Source organism: Carassius carassius, chromosome 8, assembly GCF_963082965.1.
Source record: "Carassius carassius chromosome 8, fCarCar2.1, whole genome shotgun sequence".
NCBI lineage: Eukaryota > Metazoa > Chordata > Actinopteri > Cypriniformes > Cyprinidae > Carassius > Carassius carassius.
Genome location: NC_081762.1, coordinates 32,886,720 through 32,904,038, shown reverse-complemented (window position 1 = coordinate 32,904,038; position 17,319 = coordinate 32,886,720). Strand labels below are relative to the sequence as shown.

The 17,319-nt window shown below is 44.9% G+C and overlaps 7 non-coding genes across 7 annotated transcripts; 2 read left to right on the top strand and 5 right to left on the bottom strand.

Moving 5' to 3' along the window:
- Window positions 1-12,461: 12,461 nt before the first annotated feature.
- Window positions 12,462-12,577, bottom strand: LOC132145922 (U5 spliceosomal RNA). The gene has a single exon (XR_009434681.1). It is a non-coding gene; the product is annotated as a U5 spliceosomal RNA (small nuclear RNA).
- A 1,072-nt stretch (window positions 12,578-13,649) lies between these two features.
- trnad-guc (transfer RNA aspartic acid (anticodon GUC)) lies at window positions 13,650-13,721 on the top strand. The gene has a single exon. It is a non-coding gene; the product is annotated as a tRNA-Asp (tRNA).
- Window positions 13,722-13,824: 103 nt separating this feature from the next.
- Window positions 13,825-13,896, bottom strand: trnag-ucc (transfer RNA glycine (anticodon UCC)). Its single transcript has one exon. It is a non-coding gene; the product is annotated as a tRNA-Gly (tRNA).
- A 293-nt stretch (window positions 13,897-14,189) lies between these two features.
- On the bottom strand, window positions 14,190-14,305 carry LOC132146055 (U5 spliceosomal RNA). The gene has a single exon (XR_009434805.1). It is a non-coding gene; the product is annotated as a U5 spliceosomal RNA (small nuclear RNA).
- Window positions 14,306-15,312: 1,007 nt separating this feature from the next.
- On the top strand, window positions 15,313-15,384 carry trnad-guc (transfer RNA aspartic acid (anticodon GUC)). Its single transcript has one exon. It is a non-coding gene; the product is annotated as a tRNA-Asp (tRNA).
- Window positions 15,385-15,487: 103 nt separating this feature from the next.
- trnag-ucc (transfer RNA glycine (anticodon UCC)) lies at window positions 15,488-15,559 on the bottom strand. Its single transcript has one exon. It is a non-coding gene; the product is annotated as a tRNA-Gly (tRNA).
- Window positions 15,560-16,831: 1,272 nt separating this feature from the next.
- Window positions 16,832-16,904, bottom strand: trnaf-gaa (transfer RNA phenylalanine (anticodon GAA)). The gene has a single exon. It is a non-coding gene; the product is annotated as a tRNA-Phe (tRNA).
- Between the last annotated feature and the right edge of the window lie 415 nt (window positions 16,905-17,319).

Sequence of the window (17,319 nt, the reverse complement as noted above, 5' to 3'; positions counted from 1 at the left end):
TAACTGAAGCAGACATAGTTAAGATGATCCTTAAAAACATAAAACCTTACCTCGCTAGTCATCTTCGTAGCCATGTAACCACCGTGGAAGAGTTGGTTCGACTGGGTCACCAACTGGAGAAAGACCATGAAACACAGAAGCAGTGTGACAGCAAAGCTGGTTCCAAAACTGTTGTCGCATCACCCAGAGGGATGACTCCTGTCCAACCTGCTGTACAATGTTGGCGATGTAGAGGACTTCACGCACCAGGTACATGCCCTCACTTTACTTCTCCAGCTCAATCAACCCCGTCTTCAGGTTATAAGCCACCTAGCAACAAACGGAATTTCCAGTCACCCAAGCCACCTGGCCAACCTTCCAACAATTCAGTGTCTTCAACAACTATGAAGAATTCTCAAACACCCCCAGGTAAACCCATTTCCACCATTACAGCTAGAAGTACATCATCTACTCCTATCAATCCTGTCAGCGTGCCTCAACAGTTAATTGTGCCTGTTAGTGTTGGCTCATGGAAGGGAAAAGCCATTGTGGACACAGGTGCAAGCTATACCCTTATCCATGAGTTTCTCTGGAAGAACATTGCTCAATCACCCCATGATCTCCAACCCTGGACACTTGGACCTTTGTATCTTGCTAACGGTGAAGCAGAGGTTCCTCTTGGATGGCTGAATGTCTCAATTAATATTCATGACAAAGTATTCACCATACCAGCTGCAGTTCTAGCACCCAGGGCTCTGTCATATTCAGTAGTCCTGGGCCTGGATTTCATCTTCTTTAGTGGTTTACAAATAAGTGTAATCGACAAAAAGTATACTTTCAAATCTACTCCTGATGTGGAACACCCATTCCAACCAGGCTATGCAAGTGTACCTGAGAACAGACCCAGAAAAGGAAAGCAACAAGGTAATACCAACCAGAGTATCTCTCTCTTGAGTTCAATCCCTCCCCCTCAACCCAAATTTACATTCAGCACAGATGACATGGACATAAAAAACTTTATTGACAGTGCAGTAAATGGAGCCCACTTACCGGCTGATGGAAAATGCCAGCTACGTCAAGTCCTGGAGGCCAATCCAGAGGTATGTGCACTCAGACCAGGTCGCACTGATGTTCTCCAACATCGTATTTACCTCACCCAACAAGTACCAATAAAACAACGACCCTATCGCATGTCCCCTGCCAAACAAGCTGTTGTGGAGAAACAACTGGAAGAAATGTTGAGTGCAGGCATTGTGAAACCTTCTCATTCAGGTTGGGCCTCACCTGTCGTCCTTGTCCCAAAAAAAGATGGGAGTCTCCGGTTTTGTGTAGACTACCGTAAGGTAAATGCTGTTACGGAAAGTGACGCATACCCACTGCCAAACATCGCAGAGATATTGGAATCTCTTTCTGGAGCTGCTATTTTTTCAACCATTGATCTGAATAGCGGTTACTGGCAGGTGACCATGGACCCTGAAAGTACAGCGAAGACAGCATTTATTACACCATTTGGATTATTTCCAGTTTAATGTAATGCCATTTGGATTGAAAAATGCCCCAGCTACCTTCCAAAGATTAATGGAAATGGTTTTGGGCGAACTACGTGGTCACAATTGCTTTGTGTACATAGATGACATTATCATCTATGCCCCAACCATTGAACAGCACTTCCTTGACATCCAGAGTGTCTTATACAAGCTGAAAAAAGCAGGCCTGACTATCAACCTTAAAAAAAGCAAATTCTGTCTGCAGGAACTAGCGTTCCTAGGCCATGTCGTGAGTATTCAAGGCATCTCTGCTGATTCCAGCAAAGTTGAAGTTATTCGTTCTTACCCAATTCCAAGAAACCTCAAGGAGGTCCAGCGATTCCTTGGTTTAGCCGGGTGGTACCACCGGTTTGTCCCATTCTTTTCCCAGATCGCTGAACCCCTCAATGCCCTGAAGAAGAAGGACAGAGTTTTCCAGTGGACGCCGCAATGTCAGCAGGCTTTTGAGCAGTTGAAAATAAGCTTGATGACACCTCCCATTCTGGGACACCCAAATTTACAGCACCCCTTCATTGTCTACACAGATGCTAGTGAGACCGGTCTGGGCGCTGTGCTGACACAGAAGGACCATGAGAAAGAGGAAGTCATAGCTTATGCTAGCAGAGCTTTGAACAAAGCTGAAGTGAATTATTCTGCAACGGAAAAAGAATGCTTGGCAGTAGTTTGGGCTCTGGAGAAGTGGCAGCATTATCTGGAACACAAGTTGTTTACTGTTGTTACGGATCACTCTGCACTGCAGTGGGTGATGGGGTCCACCAAGACCTCAAGTCGTTTAATCAGATGGGCCCTACGACTGCAAAGATTCGATTTCATTGTTGAATACCGGAAGGGAAAGCTAAATGTGGCACCTGACGCTCTCTCTCGAATCCCCATCAGAGTGAGTTGCAACTTGTATGCCAGCCACAAGGAGTCAGAGGATCTCCCAATCTCTCTGGATAAGATCTGGGAAGAACAACATAAAGACACCGTAATCATGAAAATTTTGCAGACCATGGCAGAAGGTGATGACCTGAAAGGACAATATGAAGTACTGGAAGACAAGCTTTACCGTAAAGCTCACCTGGCTGACAACCAGCTGCATTATCGTGTTTGTGTTCCTAGTAGCCTCATTCAACAGGTACTTCAGCATTATCATGCTAGCCCCTTGAGTGGCCATGGAGGAATAGTCAAGACCTATAAGAGAATTCAAGAAGTGGCTTTCTGGCCAGGAATGTGGAATGATGTCAAGAAATGGGTAAAGAGATGTGTAAAATGTCAACAACTTAAGAGTGACAATCAAAAACCTGCTGGCAAACTGCAACACACCACTGTCACTCACCCCAATGAAATGTTGGGTGTGGACATAATGGGGCCTTTGCCGTGTAGTTCCAGCCGAAATGCATATCTCTTAGTCTTCATCGACTACTTCACTCGATGGGTTGAGATGTTCCCCATGCGAAATGCCAATGCACAAACGGTTGCTGCCATTTTCAGGAAGGAGATTCTGACCAGATGGGGTGTGCCTGATTTCTTGCTGTCTGATAGGGGTACACAATTTGTTTCGTCTGTATTTAAGGATGTCTGCGAAAAATGGAAGGTAACTCCTAAACTGACAACTGCATACCATCCTCAGACCAACATGACTGAGAGAGTCAACCGCACACTTAAATACATGATAGCGGCATACCTAGATGAAAATCACAACAAGTGGGATCAATATTTATCAGAGTTCAGATTTGCCATCAATTCTGCTGTCCAAGAGACCATAGGGATGACTCCAGCGGAACTGCAACTGGGAAGAAATCTACAGAGTCCAATGGACAAACTTCTCCGAGGTAAAAATCTCAATCCTGATGTGCCAGCATACGATGTTGTTCATTGTTTAACCCAGCTTCAATCCAAAGCTATGGAAAACAGCAAAAAGGCTCATGTTAGACAAACAAGAAATTACAACAAACACAGACGAGAACTAACATTTAAAAAAGAAGATCGTGTGTGGATAAGGAACTTTCCACAATCTAGTGCAAAAGCTAAATTCACTGCTAAACTAGCAAGTAAATGGAAAGGTCCTTACCGTGTAATAAAACAGCTGGGTCCACTGAATTACCGTGTTGCACTGGAGACTACTGGAGAAGATGTTCGAACAACCCATGTGTGCAATATGAAAATGTGCTACCCGACAGCCGAAGAGTTAGAGTCCCAAAGTAAGGAAAAACTCCTAAAAATATTCCAAGACAACTCTGATGAAGAAGATGAGTTTCTGGGATTTTAACACTCCCAAATAAACAACCATGGGTTGTTTTCTTTCAGGGGGGGAAGAGCGTGTGACAGTGCAGTAAACTATACAGCCATGTTTACGTTTACTTTCACTTTCACTTTTAACGGAAAGGGTGGAGTGAGTAATTAATGGCGGAAAGGGAAATGGAGGTGAGGCCTATTTAGTCAGGTGGAAGGAGGACACGTCATCGGGGTATGTTTCGATTCGTGAGAAGGAGAGTGAAGTAAATGGTTACCATGTGGAGTGGAAGGCGGCGTTTGTTTGAACTGAGGCTTCCCGCGCACGCTGTCTGATGCGACGTGGAGTCTGGCGATTCCATAGCGACGCACCTTAAAGATCGGCTGTTGTTGGTGAGCGGTTCACTCTCAAACGAGTCCAAGGCGTTAAACTTCCTTCCTGGAGCCAGACGAGGTCCAACTACACTCTCCAGTTTGCGATTCTGTCCGCCAAAATTGGTCAGTGTGCCCGACGCGCAATCTCACACTACACTCATTCACACGCTATCAGACACACACACATTCCATTCAGATCCGCACATTTGTTTTATTGCTTATTCGTGCTTTTTGATTAAGTTGAATGCCTTATCGTTGATCTTTAAAGTTTTGCATTTTGTTTGAGTATTCAACCACGAAATGTGAATTCAAAATGTTTTTTCCTCTTTCTCTTTTGGTTATATGTAAAGTTTGGCGTGAATATGGACACACGAATCTGCCAGTGTTGACGCCCAGCTAGAGTGTGACCAGTATGACCTGGGATTTCCTTTATAGCGTTTGTGATTGTGTGAACACTGATTTGGAACTGAGAAATGTAACTGTTACGTTAAGAACTATATCTATCTATTTCTTTATTTACTGTTTGTTTGGTTGTTTTTTTCGAAATAAGTATTTTTTTTTATAATGTTTATGGACATTATGCAATAAATTCCAACTTGTTTTGAAATACTTGTTTTTGTATGTAATCAGTGGTTTTCTTTTGCTATCCTGGGTTGTTTGATTTTTGTCAGTTTTAGAAAACTGTCTGGCGCCCGAATTTGTCGTTAAAAAAATAATAATTTAAGTTTAGGGCAGCCACCACCACTGTTACAGAGTGGCGCCCGACAAGGGACTTGAACACAATTGAGTGTGAATACGTGACTACTTGTGAATGTGAATTTGCATTGACTTATTGAATTTAATTTTTTTCTTTACTTGAATTGTTATTTTCTTTTTGTATTTACATAATTGGGAAGTTTTGAATTTTGGAACTTAAGTGTGGGAATCCTTTTTGCTACACCTGTTGATTTTCTCAAACCTGGGAATCTTGAACTTCCTGTTAACCGAATTTTCTTGGTTGCCACACATTTTTTTTTATATTTTTTTTTTAAATCGTAATGAAGAGCAACTTTAATTGAAACCTATTATCTGACTGCAGTGAGGATTTATTGTGTAATTCGTGACCTCAACGTGATTGATGATCTGTGACTAATTACCCTGATTTATGCTTTCCAAAAAAAAAAAATATATATATTTTTTTTTCTTTTTTGATTGACTTTTTTGACAATTGTTTTGAGACACTTGCTTAATGTTGTGAACTGTGAACTACATTTGTACAATTAAAAGGCAAGGTAAATTATATGAATTAACTGACATACACACTACTGATTTGAAACACTTTTATTGCATCATTAATTGATATTATATTTCCTTTACATAATCATGGCAGAGCACCCTTCCCCACACTCAACCTTTGTCGAAATGGAGGCTCCGGATGTGGCCACCCCTAATTGGCCACCTATGTACCGTCCAGCTCCTCAGGAATCCTATGCTCCAACTTTCTGCCACACGCCCACCCAGTTCAGTCGCATTGTGCAGCCAGGACCACATGTGCAGTTTGTGTCCACACCTTTGGGAGGCAGCATTCCAAATCAACCTTTCCCACGGGAACCAAGACCTCCAGAACCCATGCAATTATGCACTCCATCACCTGGGACATCATCTCCAGCCGCTGCTTCACCAACATTCTTCATCTTCAGGGGTACAGAATGACCTGCCTAGAACTCTCCCAACACCTGGAAGAGAGATTGGTCAACTCACTGCACGAGCACAAGGTAACTGGGACCAGTTGCATGATTTCATGACCAAACAAGAGAAAGCTGTAACTGAACTCACTAATGAATTCAAGTCCAACTCGTCCAGCCATGAGAGCCAGATCACTAAACTCGCTGGAAAGATGGACGAAATCAAGCAACAACTCTCCACTACATTATCTGCAAACAAGCAGCAAGCTGAAACTGAGTCTGATCAGACAATTAAAGCTATGAAAATGATGATGGCTCAGGAACTCCAAAAGGTAGAGAATACCTTAGTGGGAGAAGTGCGCTTTATGGTGCAACAGTTGCAGTCTGAGATTCAACAGGACATTCAATCAGTACAACAGCACTTTAAGAAGGATTCTAATCAACTGCTGGAAAAAAGTAGTCAATTGACATTACTCACTGACAAATTGTCCACAAACATGAAAGAACTGCAAACTAAAATGGAAGCAAAGTTTGAGAGTCAAGAAAAAAGAATAACTGACCTGAGTGGGAAAAGTATTTCTCTTCATAACCCCTTATCTCAATCACCATCACAAGTGACTCATCCAGCAGCCCCTGCTACTGCTGTTAAAACTGACCACATCAAGCTAACATTTCCCGCATTTGGAAGGCAAGCTGACGACCCAGATCCTTTGTTGTACATAACACGATGTCAAGACTTTCTTGCTGTACATCCTCTAATGGACGCTGATATCTTGGCCACCTTCAGGACAGTTTTATATGGCACTGCGCGTGACTGGTGGGAAGTGGCAAGATCATCTGTCACAACATGGAGTGAGTTTCAGTCTGTTTTTCTTGCTGCTTTTCTAGCTGAGGACTATGAAGATGAGTTGGCTGAACGTGTCCGCCATCGGATTCAAGGCAAAAAGGAGTCCATAAGGGATTTTGCTTTCACCAACAGAGCTCTCTGTAAAAGATGGAAACCAAGTTTAACTGAAGCAGACATAGTTAAGATGATCCTTAAAAACATAAAACCTTACCTCGCTAGTCATCTTCGTAGCCATGTAACCACCGTGGAAGAGTTGGTTCGACTGGGTCACCAACTGGAGAAAGACCATGAAACACAGAAGCAGTGTGACAGCATAGCTGGTTCCAAAACTGTTGTCGCATCACCCAGAGGGATGACTCCTGTCCAACCTGCTGTACAATGTTGGCGATGTAGAGGACTTCACGCACCAGGTACATGCCCTCACTTTACTTCTCCAGCTCAATCAACCCCGTCTTCAGGTTATAAGCCACCTAGCAACAAATGGAATTTCCAGTCACCCAAGCCACCTGGCCAACCTTCCAACAATTCAGTGTCTTCAACAACTATGAAGAATTCTCAAACACCCCCAGGTAAACCCATTTCCACCATTACAGCTAGAAGTACATCATCTACTCCTATCAATCCTGTCAGCGTGCCTCAACAGTTAATTGTGCCTGTTAGTGTTGGCTCATGGAAGGGAAAAGCCATTGTGGACACAGGTGCAAGCTATACCCTTATCCATGAGTTTCTCTGGAAGAACATTGCTCAATCACCCCATGATCTCCAACCCTGGACACTTGGACCTTTGTATCTTGCTAACGGTGAAGCAGAGGTTCCTCTTGGATGGCTGAATGTCTCAATTAATATTCATGACAAAGTATTCACCATACCAGCTGCAGTTCTAGCACCCAGGGCTCTGTCATATTCAGTAGTCCTGGGCCTGGATTTCATCTTCTTTAGTGGTTTACAAATAAGTGTAATCGACAAAAAGTATACCTTCAAATCTACTCCTGATGTGGAACACCCATTCCAACCAGGCTATGCAAGTGTACCTGAGAACAGACCCAGAAAAGGAAAGCAACAAGGTAATACCAACCAGAGTATCTCTCTCGAGTTCAATCCCTCCCCCTCAACCCAAATTTACATTCAGCACAGATGACATGGACATAAAAAACTTTATTGACAGTGCAGTAAATGGAGCCCACTTACCGGCTGATGGAAAATGCCAGCTACGTTAAGTCCTGGAGGCCAATCCAGAGGTATGTGCACTCAGACCAGGTCGCACTGATGTTCTCCAACATCGTATTTACCTCACCCAACAAGTACCAATAAAACAACGACCCTATCGCATGTCCCTTGCCAAACAAGCTGTTGTGGAGAAACAACTGGAAGAAATGTTGAGTGCAGGCATTGTGAAACCTTCTCATTCAGGTTGGGCCTCACCTGTCGTCCTTGTCCCAAAAAAAGATGGGAGTCTCCGGTTTTGGTGTAGACTACCGTAAGGTAAATGCTGTTACGGAAAGTGACGCATACCCACTGCCAAACATCGCAGAGATATTGGAATCTCTTTCTGGAGCTGCTATTTTTTCAACCATTGATCTGAATAGCGGTTACTGGCAGGTGACCATGGACCCTGAAAGTACAGCGAAGACAGCATTTATTACACCATTTGGATTATTTCCAGTTTAATGTAATGCCATTTGGATTGAAAAATGCCCCAGCTACCTTCCAAAGATTAATGGAAATGGTTTTGGGCGAACTACGTGGTCACAATTGCTTTGTGTACATAGATGACATTATCATCTATTCCCCAACCATTGAACAGCACTTCCTTGACATCCAGAGTGTCTTATACAAGCTGAAAAAAGCAGGCCTGACTATCAACCTTAAAAAAAGCAAATTCTGTCTGCAGGAACTAGCGTTCCTAGGCCATGTCGTGAGTATTCAAGGCATCTCTGCTGATTCCAGCAAAGTTGAAGTTATTCGTTCTTACCCAATTCCAAGAAACCTCAAGGAGGTCCAGCGATTCCTTGGTTTAGCCAGGTGGTACCACCGGTTTGTCCCATTCTTTTCCCAGATCGCTGAACCCCTCAATGCCCTGAAGAAGAAGGACAGAGTTTTCCAGTGGACGCCGCAATGTCAGCAGGCTTTTGAGCAGTTGAAAATAAGCTTGATGACACCTCCCATTCTGGGACACCCATATTTACAGCACCCCTTCATTGTCTACACAGATGCTAGTGAGACCGGTCTGGGCACTGTGCTGACACAGAAGGACCATGAGAAAGAGGAAGTCATAGCTTATGCTAGCAGAGCTTTGAACAAAGCTGAAGTGAATTATTCTGCAACGGAAAAAGAATGCTTGGCAGTAGTTTGGGCTCTGGAGAAGTGGCAGCATTATCTGGAACACAAGTTGTTTACTGTTGTTACGGATCACTCTGCACTGCAGTGGGTGATGGGGTCCACCAAGACCTCAAGTCGTTTAATCAGATGGGCCCTACGACTGCAAAGATTCGATTTCATTGTTGAATACCGGAAGGGAAAGCTAAATGTGGCACCTGACGCTCTCTCTCGAATCCCCATCAGAGTGAGTTGCAACTTGTATGCCAGCCACAAGGAGTCAGAGGATCTCCCAATCTCTCTGGATAAGATCTGGGAAGAACAACATAAAGACACCATAATCATGAAAATTTTGCAGACCATGGCAGAAGGTGATGACAACCTGAAAGGACAATATGAAGTACTGGAAGACAAGCTTTACCGTAAAGCTCACCTGGCTGACAACCAGCTGCATTATCGTGTTTGTGTTCCTAGTAGCCTCATTCAACAGGTACTTCAGCATTATCATGCTAGCCCCTTGAGTGGCCATGGAGGAATATTCAAGACCTATAAGAGAATTCAAGAAGTGGCTTTCTGGCCAGGAATGTGGAATGATGTCAAGAAATGGGTAAAGAGATGTGTAAAATGTCAACAACTTAAGAGTGACAATCAAAAACCTGCTGGCAAACTGCAACACACCACTGTCACTCACCCCAATGAAATGTTGGGTGTGGACATAATGGGGCCTTTGCCGTGTAGTTCCAGCCGAAATGCATATCTCTTAGTCTTCATCGACTACTTCACTCGATGGGTTGAGATGTTCCCCATGCGAAATGCCAATGCACAAACGGTTGCTGCCATTTTCAGGAAGGAGATTCTGACCAGATGGGGTGTGCCTGATTTCTTGCTGTCTGATAGGGGTACACAATTTGTTTCGTCTGTATTTAAGGATGTCTGCGAAAAATGGAAGGTAACTCCTAAACTGACAACTGCATACCATCCTCAGACCAACATGACTGAGAGAGTCAACCGCACACTTAAATACATGATAGCGGCATACCTAGATGAAAATCACAACAAGTGGGATCAATATTTATCAGAGTTCAGATTTGCCATCAATTCTGCTGTCCAAGAGACCATAGGGATGACTCCAGCGGAACTGCAACTGGGAAGAAAGCTACAGAGTCCAATGGACAAACTTCTCCGAGTTAAAAATCTCAATCCTGATGTGCCAGCATACGATGTTGTTCATTGTTTAACCCAGCTTCAATCCAGAGCTATGGAAAACACCAAAAAGGCTCATGTTAGACAAACAAGAAATTACAACAAACACAGACGAGAACTAACATTTAAAAAAGAAGATCGTGTGTGGATAAGGAACTTTCCACAATCTAGTGCAAAAGCTAAATTCACTGCTAAACTAGCAAGTAAATGGAAAGGTCCTTACCGTGTAATAAAACAGCTGGGTCCACTGAATTACCGTGTTGCACTGGAGACTACTGGAGAAGATGTTCGAACAACCCATGTGTGCAATATGAAAATGTGCTACCCGACAGCCGAAGAGTTAGAGTCCCAAAGTAAGGAAAAACTCCTAAAAATATTCCAAGACAACTCTGATGAAGAAGATGAGTTTCTGGGATTTTAACACTCCCAAATAAACAACCATGGGTTGTTTTCTTTCAGGGGGGGGAAGAGCGTGTGACAGTGCAGTAAACTATACAGCCATGTTTACGTTTACTTTCACTTTCACTTTTAACGGAAAGGGTGGAGTGAGTAATTAATGGCGGAAAGGGAAATGGAGGTGAGGCCTATTTAGTCAGGTGGAAGGAGGACACGTCATCGGGGTATGTTTCGATTCGTGAGAAGGAGAGTGAAGTAAATGGTTACCATGTGGAGTGGAAGGCGGCGTTTGTTTGAACTGAGGCTTCCCGCACACGCTGTCTGATGCGACGTGGAGTCTGGCGATTCCATAGCGACGCACCTTAAAGATCGGCTGTTGTTGGTGAGCGGTTCACTCTCAAACGAGTCCAAGGCGTTAAACTTCCTTCCTGGAGCCAGACGAGGTCCAACTACACTCTCCAGTTTGCGATTCTGTCCGCCAAAATTGGTCAGTGTGCCCGACGCGCAATCTCACACTACACTCATTAACACGCTATCAGACACACACACATTCCATTCAGATCCGCACATTTGTTTTATTGCTTATTCGTGCTTTTTGATTAAGTTGAATGCCTTATCGTTGATCTTTAAAGTTTTGCATTTTGTTTGAGTATTCAACCACGAAATGTGAATTCAAAATGTTTTTTCCTCTTTCTCTTTTGGTTATATGTAAAGTTTGGCGTGAATATGGACACACGAATCTGCCAGTGTTGACGCCCAGCTAGAGTGTGACCAGTATGACCTGGGATTTCCTTTATAGCGTTTGTGATTGTGTGAACACTGATTTGGAACTGAGAAATTTAACTGTTACGTTAAGAACTATATCTATCTATTTCTTTATTTACTGTTTGTTTGGTTGTTTTTTTCGAAATAAGTATTTTTTTTTATAATGTTTATGGACATTATGCAATAAATTCCAACTTGTTTTGAAATACTTGTTTTTGTATGTAATCAGTGGTTTTCTTTTGCTATCCTGGGTTGTTTGATTTTTGTCAGTTTTAGAAAACTGTCTGGCGCCCGAATTTGTCGTTAAAAAAATAATAATTTAAGTTTAGGGCAGCCACCACCACTGTTACACTGTGTTCCTAATTAATGTTGTTCAGTTGCATTGACACAATCCTTTTTGTTTAAAGCGCAATTTAAAAAAAAAAAAAAAAAAAGAGTCCAAACAATGACCCCTGCAACGGGTAGTGTTCCAAATGTTATGCGACTTTAGCTAATGATGGGTCCATCCGGAAATTGACGGTGCTAGGGCTGTGTCAGCGTCAGAAAAAGCCATGCATTGTTCAGTTATGTCGGTGCAGTAGCGTCGGTTGGGGGAGAAACGGCAGCATGCGCAGCTCCTCGTTAGTATAGTGGACAGTATCTCCACCTGTCACGCGGAAGACCGGGGTTCGATTCCCCGACGGGGAAAGCTAGCTCTTTTCGGCTTCCGAACGATCCATCCAAAAGTTTTGGGAGGAGCCACAGGTCACAGAAGGAGTTCTGCTTCGACATCAGCCCGAGCCAAAGGACATGCGTTGGCCGGGAATCGAACCCAGGTCAACTGCTTGGAAGGCAGCTATGCTCACCACTATACCACCAACACAGTCAGCAGTCAGCCACTTGCGCCGTCGCTAAGAAGGCTCAAAGTGCACGAGTCGCCGATAGGGCTAGAGGAGCTGATGAGATCTTTGTTTGGACCCGTCACTAAAGAGAGCCTTCCAGAATTTGCATCCCGTCACGTACAAGAAAGTGCTGCATTCCCATGCCAGCTAAATAAACACTAAGTGCTGACAGCGCAAACGCAGAGAGTGCAAATGCAGACGATGACCAGTGGCACGCCCTCCTGCAGCGTGTTGGCGGACGGCCAAATTGATTCTGCTCTTGACATTTCGATGTAGCTCTGCTGTGAGCAGCGCACCCAAAAATACAGGTCACTCGCAAAAGTTCCCCTCCACGGAAATCTTTAGTAAAAGGCGAAAGATTTATGCGACAATGAAGAGAAACTCGAGCTATGTCTACGAACCCTCGGGCCTGTGCGCTGCCTCTGGTAAACCACTACGCTCGCCAAGGGTCATCAAGGGTGACGACGCCTGCCCACATGCGTTTCGTCAGCCCCCCCCGCAACTCCAAAAGGGAGGAGTAAAACTCACAAAAGTCCCCTCGGTCCACCAATAACCACAAGCCAAATCAAGGCAATCTCTTTCTCATGCCTCCATCTGAAAAGTTGGAGAAAATCTTATATGAATAAAAGAGTCTTTTAAAGAAATCCCTTATTCCGAGGTCACCGTAGCCACCAGATCCAGTCTGTATCCAGATCAGTGGGCCGCTTCAGTCACCCGGATCCAGTCAGTATCCAGACAAGATGGTTGATCAACACCTAGAAAGGACCTCTATGGCCCTGAAACACCTCTAGCCCTATCGGACAACTAGATGAGCCCCAGATACAGATCCCCTGTAAAGACCTTGTCTCAGACGACCACCAGGACAAGACCACAGGAAACAGATGATTCTTCTGCACAGTCTGACTTTTCTGCAGCCTGGAGCTGATTTGCTGGTTTCTTCTGACCAGAGGGGAACTGTCTCCCCGACTGAGCCTGGTTTCTCACCGGGTTTTTTCTCCATTTTTTCACCGATCGAGTTTTGGTTCCTTGCCTCTGTCGCCTCTGGCAGGCATAGCTGGGGACACTTCATGTACAGCGATATCGTTGACTTGATTGCAAATTATTGCACAGATACTATTTAAACTGAACTTAGCTGAATGATGACATCACCGATTTCAATGACGAAATGCTTTTAACTGTCATTTTGCTTAATTGACGCACTGTGTTCCTAATTAATGTTGTTCAGTTGCATTGACACAATCCTTTTTGTTTAAAGCGCAATTAAAAAAAAAAAAAAAAAAAGAGTCCAAACAATGACCCCTGCAACGGGTAGTGTTCCAAATGTTATGCGACTTTAGCTAATGATGGGTCCTTCCAGAATTTGATGGTGCTAGGGCTGTGTCAGCGTCAGAAAAAGCCATGCATTGTTCAGTTATGTCGGTTCAGTAGCGTCGGTTGGGGGAGAAACGGCAGCATGCGCAGCTCCTTGTTAGTATAGTGGACAGTATCTCCGCCTGTCACGCGGAAGACCGGGGTTCGATTCCCCGACGGGGAGAGCTAGCTCTTTTCGGCTTCCGAACGATCCATCCAAAAGTTTTGGGAGGAGCCACAGGTCACAGAAGGAGTTCTGCTTCGACATCAGCCCGAGCCAAAGGACATGCGTTGGCCGGGAATCGAACCCGGGTCAACTGCTTGGAAGGCAGCTATGCTCACCACTATACCACCAACGCAGTCAGCAGTCAGCCACTTGCGCCGTCGCTAAGAAGGCTCGAAGTGCACGAGTCGCCGATAGGGCTAGAGGAGCTGATGAGATCTTTGTTTGGACCCGTCACTAAAGAGAGCCTTCCAGAATTTGCATCCCGTCAAGTACAAGAAAGTGCTGCCTTCCCATGCCAGCTAAATAAACACTAAGTGCTGACAGCGCAAACGCAGAGAGTGCAAATAAAGACGATGACCATTGGCACGCCCTCCTGCAGCGTGTTGGCGGACGGCCAAATTGATTCTGCTCTTGACATTTCGATGTAGCTCTGCTGTGAGCAGAGCACCCAAAAATACAGGTCACTCACAAAAGTTCCCCTCCACGGAAATCTTTAGTAAAAGGCGAAAGATTTATGCGATAATGAAGAGAAACTCGAGCTGTGTCTACGACCCCTCGGGCCTGTGGGCTGCCTCTGGTAAACCACTACGCTCGCCAAGGGTCATCAAGGGTGACGACGCCTGCCCACATGCGTTTCGTCAGCCCCCCCCCACTCCAAAAGGGAGGAGTAAAACTCACAAAAGTCCCCTCGGTCCACCAATAACCACAAGCCAAATCAAGGCAATCTCTTTCTCATGCCTCCATCTGAAAAGTTGGAGAAAATCTTATATGAATAAAAGAGTCTTTTAAAGAAATCCCTTATTCCGAGGTCACCGTAGCCACCAGATCCAGTCTGTATCCAGATCAGTGGGCCGCTTCAGTCACCCGGATCCAGTCAGTATCCAGACAAGATGGTTGATCAACACCTAGAAAGGACCTCTATGGCCCTGAAACACCTCTAGCCCTATCGGACAACTAGATGAGCCCCAGATACAGATCCCCTGTAAAGACCTTGTCTCAGACGACCACCAGGACAAGACCACAGGAAACAGATGATTCTTCTGCACAGTCTGACTTTTCTGCAGTCTGGAGCTGATTTGCTGGTTTCTTCTGACCAGAGGAGAACTGTCTCCCCGACTGAGCCTGGTTTCTCACCGGGTTTTTTCTCCATTTTTTCACCGATCGAGTTTTGGTTCCTTTGGTTCCTCCTTTGGTTCCAGATACTATTTAAACTGAACTTAGCTGAATGATGACATCACCGATTTCAATGACGAAATGCCTTTAACTGTCATTTTGCTTTATTGACGCACTGTGTTCCTAATTAATGTTGTTCAGTTGCATTGACACAATCCTTTTTGTTTAAAGCGCAATTTAAAAAAAAAAAAAAAAGAGTCCAAACAATGACCCCTGCAACGGGTAGTGTTCCAAATGTTATGCGACTTTAGCTAATGATGGGTCCATCCGGAATTTGACGGTGCTAGGGCTGTGTCAGCGTCAGAAAAAGCCATGCATTGTTCAGTTATGTCGGTGCAGTAGCGTCGGTTGGGGGGGAAACGGCAGCATGCGCAGCTCCTCGTTAGTATAGTGGACAGTATCTCCGCCTGTCACGCGGAAGACCGGGGTTCGATTCCCCGACGGGGAGAGCTAGCTCTTTTCGGCTTCCGAACGATCCATCCAAAAGTTTTGGGAAAAGCCACAGGTCACAGAAGGAGTTCTGCTTCGACATCAGCCCGAGCCAAAGGACATGCGTTGGCCGGGAATCGAACCCGGGTCAACTGCTTGGAAGGCAGCTATGCTCACCACTATACCACCAACGCAGTCAGCCACTTGCGCCGTCGCTAAGAAGGCTCGAAGTGCACGAGTCGCCGATAGGGCTAGAGGAGCTGATGAGATCTTTGTTTGGACCCGTCACTAAAGAGAGCCTTCCAGAATTTGCATCCCGTCACGTACAAGAAAGTGCTGCCTTCCTATGCCAGCTAAATAAGCATGCGAGAGGTAGCGGGATCGATGCCCGCATTCTCCAAGTCGGCTCCTGCCCTTTTACTCACACATCCCTAGATCAGTGGTTTTCAATCCTGTCCTGGAGGCATCCCTGCCCTGCACATTTCGCATTTCCCCTCATCTAACACACCTGTTTCAAATCATCAGCTCATTAGTAGAGACTGCAAGACCTGATTCGGGTGTGTCTAATAAGGGAGACATACAAAATGTTCAGGGCAGGGGTGCCTCCAGGAAAGGTTTGAAAACCATTGCCCTAAAGAGACCGACTGAGCATTGACGCAATGCTGCCACACTCCCACGTTAGCTTTTTTTGGGCTCATAGCTGCCAAAAAGTATTTCAGACATGGTCCTGTGCAAATTGGTTGCAAAACAGTGCCATTTTACGCACAGTTCCCTAAAGCAGTGGTTTTCAAACCTGTCCTGGAGGCACCCCTGCCCTTCATATTTTGAATGTTTCCCTCATCTAACACACCTGTTTCAAATCATCAGCTCATTAGTAGAGACCGTGAGACCTTATTTGGGTGTGTCTAATAAGGGAGACAATAAAAATGTGCAGGGCAGGGTGCCTCCAGGACAGGTTTGAGAACCACTGCCCTAAAGAGACAGACTGAGCATCGATGCAATGCGGCCACACTCTCTACGTTAGTTAATTTTTTGGGACTAAAAGGTGCCGAAAAGTATTTCAGACATTGTCCTGCGCAAACTGGTGGCAAAATAGGTCCCACCGAGATTTGAACTCGGATCACTGGATTCAGAGTCCAGAGTTCTAACCATTACACCATGGAACCTTAACTGGTGCAGCTGTTGCTCACAGGGCCACAAACACTGGCACCATCGCCAAACTAGTGCTGTTTTATCTTTTCCAGTGGCAAGAAACACACAGGCTCCACCGAGATTCGATCTCAGATCGCTGGATTCAAAGCACAGAGTGCTGACCATTACACCATGGAACCGAAACTGATTGGTTGGAGGCCAACTTGGAAACAGATAGCTCTCTGGCTGTGGGGAAGCAGTTATACAGAGAGGTTGGAACCCAGTGATTTTTGGTCAATGGCCCTCCTCAAAAAAGGGAAAAGTGTGGGAGATGTTGCCGAAACCCGGAATCGAACCAGAGACCTTTAGATCTTCAGTCTAACGCTCTCCCAACTGAGCTATTTTGGCTACAACAAACCTCTGCTTAGCAAGCAGGGATTTCAGTGAGATCACCCTACTCTTTGTCAGAGCTGAAGAGCAGATCAGAGATGAGCCCCCAGACAATAAAAACAGCTGGCCAATACGGGGATCGAACCCACGACCTTGGCGTTATAGCACCACGCTCTAACCAGCTGAGCTAACTTAGCCCTCCGTGTCTGCCTGATTGGAAAAAACCTGCCATAATGTTTGTGAATGCAATGAGACAATAAAGCTTAACGTTTTAACCTGAACAAGGGCTCGTCCAGGATTTGAAACCGGGACCTTTCGCACCCAAAGCGAGAATCATACCCCTAGACCAACGAGCCTTCTTGCCCAAAGCGAAGAAAAAAGAGTTATTTCAGCATCAACAAAAGAAGGAACATGAACTAATGTGGAAGCAATC